The sequence below is a fragment of the Melanotaenia boesemani genome, chromosome 20 (genome assembly GCF_017639745.1).
Source record: "Melanotaenia boesemani isolate fMelBoe1 chromosome 20, fMelBoe1.pri, whole genome shotgun sequence".
Classification (NCBI taxonomy): Eukaryota; Metazoa; Chordata; class Actinopteri; order Atheriniformes; family Melanotaeniidae; genus Melanotaenia; species Melanotaenia boesemani.
This window is the reverse complement of record NC_055701.1, coordinates 2,270,779-2,287,023: the sequence shown is the minus strand read 5'-3', so window position 1 is coordinate 2,287,023 and position 16,245 is coordinate 2,270,779. Positions and strand designations below refer to the sequence as shown.

The 16,245-nt window shown below is 40.3% G+C and overlaps 2 long non-coding RNA genes across 2 annotated transcripts; both read left to right on the top strand.

Moving 5' to 3' along the window:
• Positions 1–9,114: 9,114 nt before the first annotated feature.
• Positions 9,115–9,521, top strand: LOC121630648. The gene is made up of 3 exons (XR_006008567.1): positions 9,115–9,211; positions 9,294–9,372; positions 9,491–9,521. It is a non-coding gene; the product is annotated as an uncharacterized LOC121630648 (long non-coding RNA).
• Positions 9,522–9,787: 266 nt separating this feature from the next.
• On the top strand, positions 9,788–10,051 carry LOC121630649. The gene is made up of 2 exons (XR_006008568.1): positions 9,788–9,877; positions 9,951–10,051. It is a non-coding gene; the product is annotated as an uncharacterized LOC121630649 (long non-coding RNA).
• The last annotated feature ends 6,194 nt before the right edge of the window (positions 10,052–16,245 follow it).

The window sequence follows — 16,245 nt, the reverse complement described above, 5'->3', positions numbered from 1 at the left end:
TCCTGAAACTTTGAACCTTCACTCCTGAAACTTTGAACCTTCACTCCTGAAACTCTGAACCTTCACTCCTGAAACTTTGAACCTTCACTCCTGAAACTTTGAACCTTCACTCCTGAAACTCTGAACCTTCACTCCTGAAACTTTGAACCTTCACTTCTGAAACTTTGAACCTTCACTTCTGAAACTTTGAACCTTCACTCCTGAAACTTTGAACCTTCACTCCTGAAACTTTGAACCTTCACTCCTGAAACTCTGAACCTTCACTCCTGAAACTCTGAACCTTCACTCCTGAAACTTTGAACCTTCACTCCTGAAACTTTGAACCTTCACTCCTGAAACTTTGAACCTTCACTCCTGAAACTCTGAACCTTCACTCCTGAAACTTTGAACCTTCACTCCTGAAACTCTGAACCTTCACTCCTGAAACTTTGAACCTTCACTCCTGAAACTTTGAACCTTCACTCCTGAAACTTTTAACCTTCACTCCTGAAACTCTGAACCTTCACTCCTGAAACTTTGAACCTTCACTCCTGAAACTTTGAACCTTCACTCCTGAAACTCTGAACCTTCACTCCTGAAACTTTGAACCTTCACTCCTGAAACTTTGAACCTTCACTCCTGAAACTCTGAACCTTCACTCCTGAAACTTTGAACCTTCACTTCTGAAACTTTGAACCTTCACTTCTGAAACTTTGAACCTTCACTTCTGAAACTTTGAACCTTCACTTCTGAAACTTTGAACCTTCACTCCTGAAACTCTGAACCTTCACTCCTGAAACTTTGAACCTTCACTCCTGAAACTTTGAACCTTCACTCCTGAAACTTTGAACCTTCACTCCTGAAACTCTGAACCTTCACTCCTGAAACTTTTAACCTTCACTCCTGAAACTCTGAACCTTCACTTCTGAAACTTTGAACCTTCACTCCTGAAACTTTGAACCTTCACTCCTGAAACTTTGAACCTTCACTCCTGAAACTCTGAACCTTCACTCCTGAAACTTTGAACCTTCACTCCTGAAACTTTGAACCTTCACTCCTGAAACTCTGAACCTTCACTCCTGAAACTTTGAACCTTCACTTCTGAAACTTTGAACCTTCACTCCTGAAACTTTGAACCTTCACTCCTGAAACTTTGAACCTTCACTCCTGAAACTTTGAACCTTCACTTCTGAAACTTTGAACCTTCACTCCTGAAACTTTGAACCTTCACTTCTGAAACTTTGAACCTTCACTCCTGGAACTTTGAACCTTCACTTCTGAAACTTTGAACCTTCACTTCTGAAACTTTGAACCTTCACTCCTGAAACCCATCATTGAGCACAGGGCTGTTCATGAGCTCCAGGCACCAGGAAACCAAAAGTCACCAACAGATCTTCAACTCCCATCATCTCTGGCAGGCTGGCATGGGACACTGATTTCCAGCTACTGAGGCAGCCTGGCTGTAAAGTGGTAAGTCCTGCTCATGGCAGCAACTCGAGAATCCAGAGATGGAGGACTGGGATGAAGGGAGCCATCAGGCTGAAGGTCGGCTTGGTTAGCTTGTCAGAACCCAGAGGCAGCCGACAGATACTGACAGGCTACGAAAAAACCTGGAATATGATGAAGATTTGAAACATGACTCTTTGTTCTTCTCTTTAAAGTAGCTGGAATTTATTCTGAGATCATATTCAACCAACACAAGAACTGGTTTAACAGCAGTTCTACCTGCAACAGGGATGCTAAGGGTTTGTGTGTTGACCCTGCTGATCGAGATCAGTCATGTGTTTCTCAGTTTGGAGCAGCTTCAGAGTAAAATCCCTGCAGCCTTGCTTCACTCTGCCCGCTCTGATTCACACGCTAATGCCTCCACGCTTTGCTAAGTGTCAACCCACAGCAGTGTGAGCTGACTGCATGATGCACCTGCACTCAGCACAGCCTGATGATGAAGAATAAAATTATCAAAAGGCTGTTTTCACCTCAAACTAAAGTTGAAAATAAGTAAATAAAAAGTCATGCATGGTTGATGGAAACTTTAAGTGAGAACAACCTTCAGCGTAAATCTAACATCTCTGCATGAGGCCGCTTTGATGTCGGCTGTGGATGGATACATGATGCAAACAATCAGCAGCCTGGGAGCTGATGAAGAGGAGATCTTGCAAAGAAGTTAAAATCAAATCTTAGAAATGATGCAATTTAATCTAAAAGAGAAAGAAATGTTCACAGAGGAGTGATGAGCGGAACGATGGAGCTTCACACTTACCGAGAACAGATACTGAAAAACAGGGATGATCGTTTACATGGAAAACAAATCAAAAAAAGATGAAATGATTAATATGATTTCTGGGGTTTTAGAGCTTCTGTCCACAGATCTGAGGAATTTCCTTTGGATGCAACACTGAAATAAGCAACAGAGTTTACAGCTTAAGACATTTATGCTCAAATAGGGGTAACCAACCCCAGCTGAGAGATTAAACAAACAAAATTAGCATTCATGTAAAATTTAAGATACTTGTGAAATAAACTATTTAATAGACTATAAATGTAGATTTATAAACTAACATTTATGGGTCGGGAATGAGATCCTGCCCCAAGTTGAGGAGCTCCAGTGTTTAAGGGTCTTCTTCAGGAGTGGGGGAAGGATGGAGCGGGAGATCTACGGGAGGATCGGTGCAGCGTCTGCAGTGATGAGGACTCTGCATCGGTCTGTCCTGGAGAAGAAGGGGCTGAGCTGACAGGAGAAGCTCTGATTACCGGTCGATCAATGTTTCTACCCTCAACTATGGTCACCAGCTGTGGGAAATGACTGAAAGAATGAGATCATAAATTCCTCCTCAGGATGTCTGGACTCTCTCAGAGACAGGGAGAGAAGTTTGATCATCCAGGACATCAGAGTTAAACTGCTGCTCCTCAAAATCCAGACAAGGTGGCTCAGGCATCTGGTCAGGAGCCTCCTGGATGCCTCCCTGGTGATGTCTCTAGATTAGGAAAACCTCAGGATCCCTCCGGACAAGCTGGAAGAAGCGGCCAGGGAGAGACAAGTCTGGGTTTTCCGGCTTAGGCTGCTGCCCCTGGGATCCAACCCCGGATATACGGAAGGAGATGGATGGATTTAATTCCTTGTCACAGAACCCAGGTCACCCCAATACCAGCAGTTTGACCTGTCAATCATTCATCACAGTAAAAACGTGACACAGTGGATTCAAGACACCTCAGCTTTCTAGGAAGGAATTTGCAAACATGGATCACAAGAAAACGTGAAAACCCTCGACCACATCATCAAAAGCCCTGCAGGCTTCTTTTGTGGTGTTTTTGCTTGTGGCTCAGGTGCTGGCAGACACGATGCTGAACGGAAGTGCAGAGGAAACACTCCAATCTGAGCCTCTGTCAGAATGTTTGCCAACAGAGTTTTAATTTCCAACCAGAAAAAAGAAATCTGTACTGGTTACAGGGGACTTGGCTGAAAACTTAATCATTAGGAAGTACACTGCTAAAAAATGACTGAGAAACAGTTTTAAGATGGAAAACACCCTGCAGGTAAAAGCTGGTAAAAGCTTTCTGAATGCAACCTGAGACTGAAAACATTTGTTTATAACAAACTGTCATCAGCAGCTCTAAAGAACCTCAGAAGGAGTGAAAATGCTCCATCAGTACATATCCAGTGTTTCATATCTTCAACCTCCTCCTTGTCCATACAATGAAAAGGTTTTTAACATTAACCACAGTGAAGTCCAGGATTCATGAAGCTGATGTGTGAAGGAGGACTTTTGACTCGACTACCACCCGCTAACTTGTTGTTTCTGTGGTGACCTGTTCAACACTTAACTCCCCTAAAGATGGATCAGAACCAGCTGTTTATGTTGGTATAGACAGTGTATGCTAGTGAGAGCTCTAAGATTAGGTTGTGTATGTTTTGTTGTGCGGTTCTTTGGTTACTAAGTACAGAAACACAATGTTATATCTGTGTGGCAGCAGAATTCAGCATTCAGTTAAACTCAGCTTTATTTATTTATTTACTTTATTTAGCGCCAATTCAGTCACCTTAAAGCACCTTTACAGTCCAGCTCATTATAACCCAGTTAAAACTAACTCAATCTCTAATTCACATCAGTCCAGTTTATATAAACAGGAAGGAAAACCTCCATCAGAACCAGAACCAGGAAGTAAAACCTCCATCATGCCATCCATCATCCTCCATCTTCATCTTTGTGTCCTGGTGAGGGTCAGGTTTGGGTTTTATGATGGTGAAGAAGAGTCACAGCCCTCCATCTGTGTGCTACAAAGCTGACCTGCTCCTGGCTGTCCATGAAACAGTTCACAAAACTTCTGCCAAAGGTGTCCGACGCTAGCGCTGCGGGTAAAGACTTCTTTAGATTCAGATAAGATGAAGCTCAGAAATGGAAACACATGTCGATATTGCTAATATCACAAATTCAGCTCCAGTCTGACTTGGATCGGATTCAGGATCAAGTGATTGACTTAGCAGGAGCCTTTACGATAACATGCCCGCATTTTTCTCGTCAGATTACAATCTGACATTTGGGCTGTTAAAAGGAAAAAGATGTTTTTTTCTGAAGAACATCTGATGTCTGCTGGATCCACGATTGATCCAAATGTTCAGTCTAGATCAAAGCTGTTGGATCACTTTTCATAAACTTGTCCAGTCCAGCATCATGACAGCAGAATGACGGTCTGGCTGCCAGGCTGAGCTTTACCAAGAGGAGCCTGTTGGATCTGAGGCTCCACTTCAATCTCAGTCAAATGAATTAATTAATTATTTTAAATTTATAAAATTTAATAGAGTTTTTTATGAATACATTTTCTTATAGTAAATAGATCAAAATAATTAAATAAAAATAAATATTTATTAACAAATGAACATTCATTCATTTAATTGTGTATTTATTTATTGCCGAATTACTTCTAATTGCTGAACCGGAGGAGCAGCAGCAGGGAGGGGTGAACAGAGGAGAGAAGGGAAGAGTGTTGGTCAGACATCTGAGAATTATTAGTGATGATAAAGACAAACTTAATTATCCAGTTCAGGAGTAAATTCCCTGACAGCCAGCTGTGCAAATAAGACTAAAGCTTTTCTGGAGGCAGTTGGATGAAAATATGTTTGGATGTAAATAATTAATGGGATAAAGATCTGAATTTCATCACTTGCAGAAGTTGTTGGTCCATCAGTCTCAGCAACTTTGTGGATTGAAGGAAGTGAACAAATGTTATATCTCTCCACAAAAATCTTTACTTTTGTGAAATGAGGCTCACTGTGATCCCTTTAATTTATCTGTCAGCAGGTAAACATCTGAGTTTACCCGGATTTGTAACATCCCATCCCAGGTCAGCTCTGAATCAGTTTGAATCCTAATTGAAAGACAGGAAATAATTTGTGTCAGTTAGTAACTTAAAATCTACAAGACAAAGATGACATGTGGAGTTCCCCCAGGCTCAGTGTTGGGCCCTCTTTGGTTAGGATCTACATCCTCTATTTCATCTCATGAAAACAAACCAAATATCAGACCATAAATATCGACTCTATATTACTGTCTCACCAGGGGACTCTGGTCCCAGACGAAGCTTCGGTTCATGTCTCGGTCCAGTCATACTTGGATGTTCCAGAAGTTTCTTCAGCTGAAAATAGATAAATCTGTTTAGTTTAGAATCAAAGATTAGTGTCCAGCTTCGGTCATCAATGCTAAAACCAATGGATCAATCCAGAAACCTTGGTGTCATTTTGGACTCCAAGCTAAATTTTAACATTGATACTAAAGCTGGAACCAGAAGATCTAGAATACAGGACCTAATGGCTCGGTACGATTTAGAAAAACTTATGCATTTGTTTTTTCAATTAGTAACTATAGATCTACTCAAAGATGACATATGAAGCTTCTTAGGGTTCCATATTTGTCCCGTGTTTAGCGTCTGCGTGCTCCTAGTTTGTGTTTACAGTAGTCTTGACTACTGTAATGGACTTTTACAGGTCTTTTTAAAAACTTTACCAAAACAACTGCATCTAATCCAGAATGCTGCTACTCTTGTCCTCAAAGACCAGAAAAAGTGGCGCATCACTGCTTTTCTCATATCTTTACACTGTTTTCCTGTGAGTGAAAGAATTCATTTTAAAAATGTTGCTGCTGGTGTACAAGGATCTGAATGGTTGTGGTCCAAATTATATATCTGATTATGCCATATGAGCCACTGAGACCTCACAAGTCATCTGGGTCAAGTTTGCTTTCCTTCCCAAAAGTTAACATAACTTTCAGCCCTTAAAACCTTCCTCATTTGATGGAACAGCAACTTTTATCATGTGCATTTCTGGAGCTGTCGCTACCCGGCAGCATACTGAGACTCAGAAACCAAAATATTCAACTTTTTCTTCCAGGACGCCATGTGACTTGCAGCTGAGTTTCACTTCACGCACTGTGTCACACACTAGCAAATGGATATCAATACACCGGCCACGTTGAGCACACACCATGGCTGACTGAGCAAAGACTCTTGCACACACTGGAGCATCCGTTTCTCATGTGGGACCCGAGCTGGAATCCCAGGACGATTATTAATAGCCTCCAGTGGGGTCTTAAGCCGGATTTATGCTTGCGCGACGTCTGCTTGTGGTTGTTTACGGCGTAGCTGACGCTGCTGAGTCTGCTTTCGCACTTGAGCGTAGGAGGAAAGCTTCGTTTTGGTGTCGTGTTGCAGTTTCTCCTCATAATCAGAAGGTGGCAGCAGGGGTGGTATTGGACGGTAAACTCACCAGGTCAGAGTTCTTTTGATGGTTCACTTCAGTTCGGTAGGTCTTGTCTGTTTTAAAACAACGATGGCGTCCAGTATGGTTCAGTGTCTTTATTAGCTTGTGGAAGAAAATGAAGAAATCAACTTGATCCACTGGTTATGGTTTTAAAAACGGTGGTTACCACACAACTTCAGCACAAAGATCCAGATATCCAGCAACACATGATCCTAAACTGATCAATCACAAGGGAGTACCACCACATAACCGTCTGCAAAGCAGGGGCGCACGTCAGGTCTGGAAGACGTGCGCGTCGAGTCCCTGCAGAGCTACATCGAGCCTACAGCGCTTACACAGATCAAACGCCACACAACCATAAATCCGCCTTTAGGTAAGACCTTAAACTCTTCTACCTAACCACCGCTCGCTGGAGAAAAGCATCTGCTAAATGACTGTAGAATAGATGAGAATGGATGAACTGTTGATGGGGTGCATCACTGAGAAAATCTGCAAAAGTTCTGTAATGTATCTTCAACTTTTTTTTTCAACTCCTAAAATCTGGAACTAACTCCAAGAAACCCTGAAGTCTGATCCAAACCTCAGCTCAGCTAAATCAGGTCTGAAATCTTTCATTTGTTCTCTGGCTTATTTGACCAGATTCCACAGTTTTAGGTTCAATGTTTATTTTTTTATAATAATGTTGTGAAGACATAAAAATAAAAGAAGGATTAGGACATGTTCTGCCATCATTTCTGCATGAAACATGTTGAGAAGGAGCATCAATCCGTTTTCAGTGAGTACAGCAGTGGATGTGTTATCGACCACTCAGGATCAGAACAGCGGCCCACCGGTCTGGCCGGGGCATTTCGTTCAAAGGACTCATGAAGCAGTCAGCTTGCTTTAGCTTGTTAAGGAGATTTATTGATGGGTCTTTGGGTGGCGAGGCTGAGACAGGTAGACAAAAAAACAGAAATAAAAAAAGATTTCACAGCTTCATCTCCCACAGGTTCCAATAACACTTATCTTCATCTAAAATTATAATGTAATTATCATCACCTTTAAAGATAATCAGATCAAAATCAGCTCCTCAACCTTCTGCGTGGGAGCGTTCATCCAGGAATACAGACCCAGCTGAGATAACCCTGCTGACATCTTCTGTATAAGTAGTATAACTGATCTTGTGACTTCATGTACAGCTTCAACATATAATCCAAACACAGGGACAGATACCACAAAAACTTCTGAAGGATGCCTTAAATACAAAGACTTTTTCCTGCCAAAAGAGAGCCAGAAGAAAAGGCTGCAGATGTCAGCGAGTACTGAAGGTACGGACATTGTCTTTAAGCTGAGACAACTTTTACTCTGTTTATTCATGTTTTATCTTGTGATACTAACTGTATGTGTTTTCTCTTCAGACGTCGGACGAGTACGGAGGTGACATAGAAACAGACGTCAATTCCATAAGTCTGGATCATCTTCTGATGGTGAGAAATTGCATTTAATCCAGAAATTTTACTATGACATTAAAGATGAAGACATAATTACTGACATGTGATTCTCATTCAGATTAAACCACCCTGCCATCTGACGGACGAAGACGAGGCCGAACTTGAGGACCGGGAAGACTTTGTGGAACTTTTAAAGCGAATGCTTCACGTGGATGCAAACAAGCGGATAACCCCGAGACAGCTTCTTCAGGATCCTTTCATGACCATGAAGCACCAACAAAACAACTATCCCAACAGCTTCTAGTAAGAACACCTTTCAGCGCACTGTGCTGACTTTCTCTGGCGTTGACTGGTCAGTGTAGTTTTTTAACAAGGTTTGATTCTCTCTCAGTTTTAAATCTTGCTGTGAAGCGATGGAGGTTTGTCGGGGCCAGGTACTGCACACCACCCTCAGGATGAAGCTCCTGCGTGGCAGAGTCAGTGGGAGCATCCTCTCATTGAGGAGACGGCATCTTCCTTCTCCAGCAGCCTCTCCTTTGCTGAAAACAATGAAGCACCCTAACAGTGGAATCTGAGCTGCTCTGATATGGAACAGTTCTTGTCAGATTCCCAGTCAACCACCAGTGAAGAAGTTTCCCACAGAGATGATGGGAAATCTGTGAGGAAAAGATCGAGGTGCTCTTTTGAACTCTTGCTGCGATCTTAAAAGTAAGTATTGTTGTATTATTTTTTACTAATTCCTAGTTATATTACTTTTATATATGTTGATAAAACTAAAAACTCGAGCTATATTTTATATTTGACTTCATAAAAGACAAAAAGAGTCCATGCCAGAGAAGAAGAAGATACCAGTACTGCAGCTATGCCTGCATTCAGAAACACACATTCATTGGGATGAATCTTGTTTTAAATTGATTAATGCTATTGAAAACTTGCTGTTCCTGTCTTTATGTTCAGATTCTCCCAAAGAGGCTCAAAGTGTGGCTTCATCCAACACAAAGGAAGACAGGCCTCAGAGGAAAAGGACCAGAGAAACATTTACAGGAAGCAGGTAGATATCAGCTGGTTTTAGTTCATGTGAGGATGATCATTAGATCGCTTGTACCAACACTGTGTTTTGTTGATTTATGCAGCAGTCCAGAGACCAGTTCCTCGCCAAGAAAGAGGTTGAGAATGATGATACCTGAGGTTTCCCAAACATCAGGCCCTGAGGTCAAAATCAAACCTCAGAAGAAAAGACAAAGGCCCAGTTTGAAAACAGGTTGGTATTATTTCACTGGCTTTTGTTCTGTTGAATTTAGACAAACCCAACAATATGTTCTCTACACAGGAGTCCAGACGCCAGCTCTTCAGAGAGGAAAGGAAGGAAAATGGGTCCTCTTCAGGTATCTCAGCAGGATCGATGTGAAGCTGCATCCTCTGAGGTTACACTTAAACCTCGGAGGAAAAGAACATGAGAAACTTTTACACTTCCACAGTTTGAAAGCAGGTCGGTGGAAGTTTTTTCACATGCTTGTACAGGCAGAAATGATGCAATACTAACAACTTGTAATTTGTCTAGTTCAGGCCATCGCTCTCCAGAGAGGAAGAGAAGAAAGACTGGCTTTCTTGGTGTGTCCCAACGGGATCGATGTGAAGCTGCATCATCTGAGGTTACAGTTAAACCTCAGAGGAAGAGAACGTTGGATGATTTGACAGATGCTCCGTGTGGAAGCAGGTAAGGGTTAGTTATTTAAAATGCTTGTATATGAATAAACGTTACTGATGGAATCCTAACTTTTGTTTTTCAGTTCAGGCAGCTGTTGGAAGAGAAAGAAGAAAAAATCGGGGTAGGACAGGAAGCAGCTGCGCCCAGTGTGGAGGGCTGAAAGGACCAGAACTTCATGAAGAGGATGTGGAAGATGGTATCAGTGTAGCAGGTTTACAACCTGCACAGGTGGTAAAACACACACACACACACACACACACACACACAAAATGCCCAGTGTAGTTTAGGGAATACATAGATATTCTTGTTATGCAGCCCACTAGACACTGGAATGTCTCTGGCAGGGAGCTCCCTCTTGTGTGATCCTTCCCGAGGTTTCTTCCAGGCCCTCCTGTTAAAAGGACCGTTTGGGAGTTTTTCTTGCCTGCTTGAGGGAAGTGTCTTAATCATGTGGACTGCAGGTCATTATGGCTAGATGTTTTAAAACAAGGGCATTTTTATTAGAAATTTAAAAACAGGGCCACACCTCATCAACATCAGGTCCTAATTAAATTATAAAATAGAAATAGAAAAAGAAGCTAAAACACTTTATATCTATATATATATATGTGTGTGTGTGTGTGTGTGTGTGTGTGTGTGTGTAATTTAAAATAATATACAACAGCAGTTTTCAGTATGATGAAGTTGGTGATGTGAAGTTTTTCATTTAAAAAAGTTTTCACAAATTTCAGTTTTTCACATGAATAGTTTATTCATGGAGTAGTATTTAAAAGCAGACCAAACAAAAGGTTTTACATCTGTTAAAAGTCTTTTCTCATGTAAGTGGAACGCTGATCATTGTACAATCAGTGATACAGTTTGGGCATTTATCATCAAGAAGCATGTCCGTCACGATGCAGAAGAGGTGAGGACCCAAAGCCCAAAAGTTTTAATTTAAGAACCAAGAAACTCAGGAACCACACGACAGGGAAATACCACAAGGATCTGACAAAGGAAACTGAAAACCAAAGGGGTATAAATACACTGAGGGAATAATAAGAAAGAGGTGAAGTGAACATCAAACCAGGTGAGCTAATGAACAGGAAGCAAAACAGAACACAATAAACAAGAGGAATGAAGCTACAAAATAAGACAGGAAACCAAAACCCTAAGATCATGACAATGTCATAATCTTGTATGAGCTTCAGGCTAAAAAGAATAGAAGTGGTAGATCCAGATCCACCACAGGTACAGTATAGTAAGGCTGTTTAGCTGATATGTTGGACAAACCTTGTTTTATATTATGTATTTATACACACAGCATTATTAGAATAATTTCCAGTTTTGTTTTTTTATTTAAAGTGTCAAATGCAATTGTACATTTTCTATTATAATATTTACTCTGTACTTAAACTAGAATATAATTTAGAACCATCAGTGTAGAACTTGTATAGAAGTGTAGATTTACTCAACACAGCCATTTTTGTATAAATAGCTGGCAACACAGGTGAGTACAGCTCTAATAATACCTAAAGGTACTTTGAAGAGATTTAAATTGTTGCTGAAATGTGAAAGGTGGACTCACTTTTGTAAGATACTGTATATTCAAACTAGATTTTTAAAATTTATAATATAGAAGGTGTTAAACTGATCTACAAAAATCAGCTTTACGTCCCTGACTAACAATTTAGCAAAAAACATTTCAAACTAGCATCATCCAAACTAATCTCACAGAAATATGTAAAACACCACAAGATTTTTCCAACACTCAGCACGTTGTTAAATACATTTTTGTCCTTGTGATGGTGACCTGAAAACAAACAGAACAGCATTTTGTCACTAAATAAATACTTTGGGATGCAAACTTCTAGAGCCGTGGTTCCCAGCCTGCTTTAGTTTTCACAAAACTCTGGTGACGCCAGACATTCAAAACACAATTTTACTTACTTTACTTTACTTTACTCACATTTAGGCTATTTCATATATGAAAATGAAGGCTAAAGTTGTTTTAATTAAGTGTGGCATATTATTTTATTTTATCTAGATGATTTGTTTTAGTACACTTTAGTTTTTAGTTTGCATCCATGTTGTCCAGGTGTCCAGATTAGCTCATACTCTGATACTCATACTCTGCTTTAATTAAATTTGCAACTTCACACACAATTCTATCAACAATGGCTATGGTCGCTACATGCTAAGAAGCTAATGTAAGTTAGCCAGCCACACACAGTATCAACAAGTGGGTGCAGCTGAGAGCTGTGTGGTGCTGCTAGGACCAAGCCTCGTATGAGTGCTTTGGGATGGGGGAGGGGTCTGTGCAGCACTGACTCCACGTTGAAAAGTCGTTCACCTCGGTCTCCAAAGTCTCCTACCAGAAAAGGTTGCTAGATTTGTCGCTAGTCGCTTTTGTAAAAAAGAAAAGTCGCTAGAGGGGTCTGAAAACTCGTTTAATATAGTGACAAAGTCGCGAAGTTGGCAACACTGAGGGGGAGTGTGTGTGTGTGTGTGTGTGTGTGTGTGTGTGTGTGTGTGTGTGTGTGTGTGTGTGTGGCGGAAGGGTCAAGGAGTAGAGAGGATTTGACTAAATCATATTGTATAATAATTAGTGCTGTGCATGTTAACGTTTTAATCAGGCGTTAACTCATCGTTTAATTAACGCTGTTAATTTCTTTAATCACGCGTTGTTGTTTTTTATTTTTTATTTTTTTCTGGCTGCTGCTTTGACCACAGAAACAGAGAGCGGATTTATTAAAATGAAGAGACGTTTTCTGTCTGGAACTTAAGAAAGAAGAAGAAGAACCGTCGTTTCTCTTTGTCTAAACATGCAGATGGCAGAACATCGTGATTTTTGGACGGGAAACTGCTCCCAAAAGACAATGAGAAACTTTTCATTTACTTAGTTATTCATTATAAATAAATGCGGCTTTAATTTATGCCAGACAGCAAAGGTAATCCATGTTTTCTGACTTTTACAAGCGTGAAGCATAACTCGGGTCTTCTTCTGCCTCTGGTTCGGTGAATCTTGGTCATATTAAGATGAAACTTCCAGCTGTGGAATCTGTGAGATGTGAGCTTTCAGTAGAGGAGCCGTTTGTTCGTGTTCATGGGGAAACATCATCTGTGTTTACATGTGATTTCAGACTTTGTGTACCTGGTCTTTTAATTATTGTTGTCTTAACTGTGTTTGTTGGTGATAGAAGTGGTTTTACTGAGCTGGTAGCTGAGATTCTGGACTTTCTGTGGATACCACACATGTTTATAGTTACATCTACAGACCTGACGCTACACCCGGAAACCAGATGTTAACCCTTAACTCCTGGTAGCGGAGGCTGCAGGTGCAGAGGTGAAGCTAAACAGTCAAGCTAAGAATGAAAGTTTAGAGAATTTATATCCAGAAATGTGGATAATGAAGCAGTGAAGCTGCATGGATGGAAGTTATTGTGCATATTGTGAATATTTCTCTCTCCTCACCATCTAGAAGCTGTGAGATTCTCATCCTGCTTTCTGTCTGTTCACCTGATGCTGATATTCATCACATATTGTTCCTTCTGTGTTTAGAAGGAAGCAGCTTCACAGCTTTAAATTCATCCTGCTGACTTTTTACCTTTTAGTTAGTAAATCCTGAACATTTCATCCTTCTTTCTCATAAATATGTGGTTTTATATATGAAGAAATATTTTAACTGTTTAAAGAGAAAACTGCTGCTAAACCTGTTTATGTGTTTAGTGCAGGGGTCTGCAGCCTTTCCAATCCAAAGAGCCATTTTTCCCTCAGCCAGCTAAATAAAACTACTTCAGAGACGCAGATGTTACCAGACTTTTCCCTCTTCACATGTTTAAACAAAAAAATCGCTTGACCGTCTCCAGTTGGTTCAGAACGCTGCTGCAAGGCTGATAACTAAATCCCCCAAATTCACCCATGTCACTCCTCTACTAATCCAGCTGCACTGGCTGCCCATCTATTACAGGGTGCATTTTAAAATTCTGGTGTTTACCTATCAAGCCCTACATGACCAGGCACCTGAATACATCAGGGATCTCCTACAGCTCTACGTGCCCAGCAGGTCCCTGAGATCGAGTCACCCACATCTGCTGGTTGTTAAACCAACACAGCTGAGAACTAAGGGTGACAGAGCCTTTGCAGCAGTGGCCCCTGTCCTCTGGAACTCCCTTCCTCTAGGCCTGAGATCTGTGGACTCCATGACCTCTTTTAAAAAGCAGCTAAAAACACATCTTTTTAAACTTGCTTTTACTTAGTTTTATTTGTTTTTATTATCTCTGTATTACTGTTATTCGGTGTTTTATCTTGTTGTTAAGCACTTTGTGATTTTATCTTGAAAGGTGCTATATAAATAAACATTTACTTACTTACTTACTTACTTACAGACTTTTCAAAAAGGAAACTTAATATATATTTTTAATGAAGAGCCACCATAGGATGTTTGTTATTTCTGAAGAACCACATTTTTATTTCTGTTTTTAGGTTTTAAAATAAAGAAAAACATAAAACCTTTATAAAAAGAGGATAAACAGACTTTCTTCTAAGGGATGTAGATATTTGTGGAAAATTATGTAAAAGAAAAAAAAAGTCCCTGGTTTCCAACCTAATGACAAGAAAGATAGATTAAAAAAAAACATTTTAGCCACGTAATTAAAGACATAGTGGAAGGTCCAGAGTTGCAGGTTGGAGACCCTGATGTTTGTAAACCAAAATTTACTTCATTTTCTTTAAAAAGTCGTAGGCTTTCTTTTAAAGGACAGAGACAATAACCTGAACCAGGAGCCGGAGGCAAACTGGGCCAGAACCAGGCCAGTTTTGTCATGTTGAACAGAAACAGATGGGGTTCGGACGAAGAAGCTTTGTGGACTGTTGTGGCTGAGAACCAGAGAAACAGCCTGTTAAAACCTATAATGGACCTTTAAATCTCAGCTCCCGAGTTTTACAACAAAGTCGGGTCTTTTTCTTTTTTTAAATAAATCTTTCCACAAATAGTCCCACTGAGACCTGCAGTCATATTTACAAGAGCAAAAAAAACCCAAAACAAAAAACATTTATTTACAGCTGCATACTGTCCTAACAGCACAAAGAGTTTACATAAAAAGATTTATAGCAGGCTAGACACTAAAAACAAACAAGGATGCTTTCTCCACTTTCCTCAGATTAACGTGAAATTCCAATAATGGGATCAAAGTGGGCGGCTTGAGATCCAGATGTATCCTGTTCCTGAGTTAGAGAGCACCCTTGTTGCCAAGCTCGGCGTGAAGTGAGGCAACACTGAGAGCAGTAACATCCAGGGAGTGTGTTTGTCTAAGCAGCACTGAGGAGGACAAATATGATGGCAGCAGATCTCTAAACGAGGTTGTGGCAGTGCAACAGTCTGCGGATAAGTAGAGGGGACCAGAGAAGACCATGTGCAAAGGTGAGTGAGGCGTTTACAGTCTGTTGTGAAACTCAGCGCTCCATCATCGTTTAACATCTGTAGTGAGCTGGCAGACGTGTTCAGGTGGACCGCACTGTACCATGTAACTCTGGCTTTAACAGAACATATCTAGTGGATATAACTTCTTTTTAGTTGTTAGTAATATTGATCTTAAATAAGGTAAATGAACTTTGGAGGGTAAACTGTTGACAAAGTCAGTTTTATTATCAATTTCTTTACATGTACAAGACATACAAAGGAATTGAGATTACGTTTCCAACATTAGACAGAACATTTCAGCACTGACGTTACTATTAAAGAAATATAAATAAAAAATTCCACAGGTGCAACAAACAAATTATTGCAAACTGATAAAACTAACAATAGAAACAAATGCATCTGGTAGTTAAAGTTAACCGGAGTTATTCTGGAAGAATCATTCCAGTTTTTTTAAGGTGTTCAATAAGATATTAAAAGAAAGATCTTCCATCCCAACATCCACATATTTATAAGGAAACCACAAATCCATGTTTCTCGTACAGATTTTATAGAAAGGAAGCAGCTAGCATCTTTTTGTTTTGGTCTTTGTTTTCTCTGCATTCAGTGCCAGTAAATGTAAAAGATAAATACAAAATAGAAAGAAGATTTTAGCAGATAAAATCCTATTTACAGTCTAAAACTGGGACTTTTGAGACAGAATAAAATCAAATGAAGACGGCAGACGTTCAAAGACCAAATTCTGACCCACATCAGGGCCAAAAACCTTGAGGGACACCTTGAGGCTCCGTTCACTCTGCAGGTGAAAGTGACTCAAATCAGACTTTTTGCCCACATCTGATCCATATCTGATCTTTTTCTTAGTCTGAACGGCACAAATCCAATTTGTTTTAATTCAACCCAGTCCACTTTCACATGGTACTCAGCTGATCCACATCTGACCTCAGTCATGTCACATTTCATCCGACTTTTACATCATTGG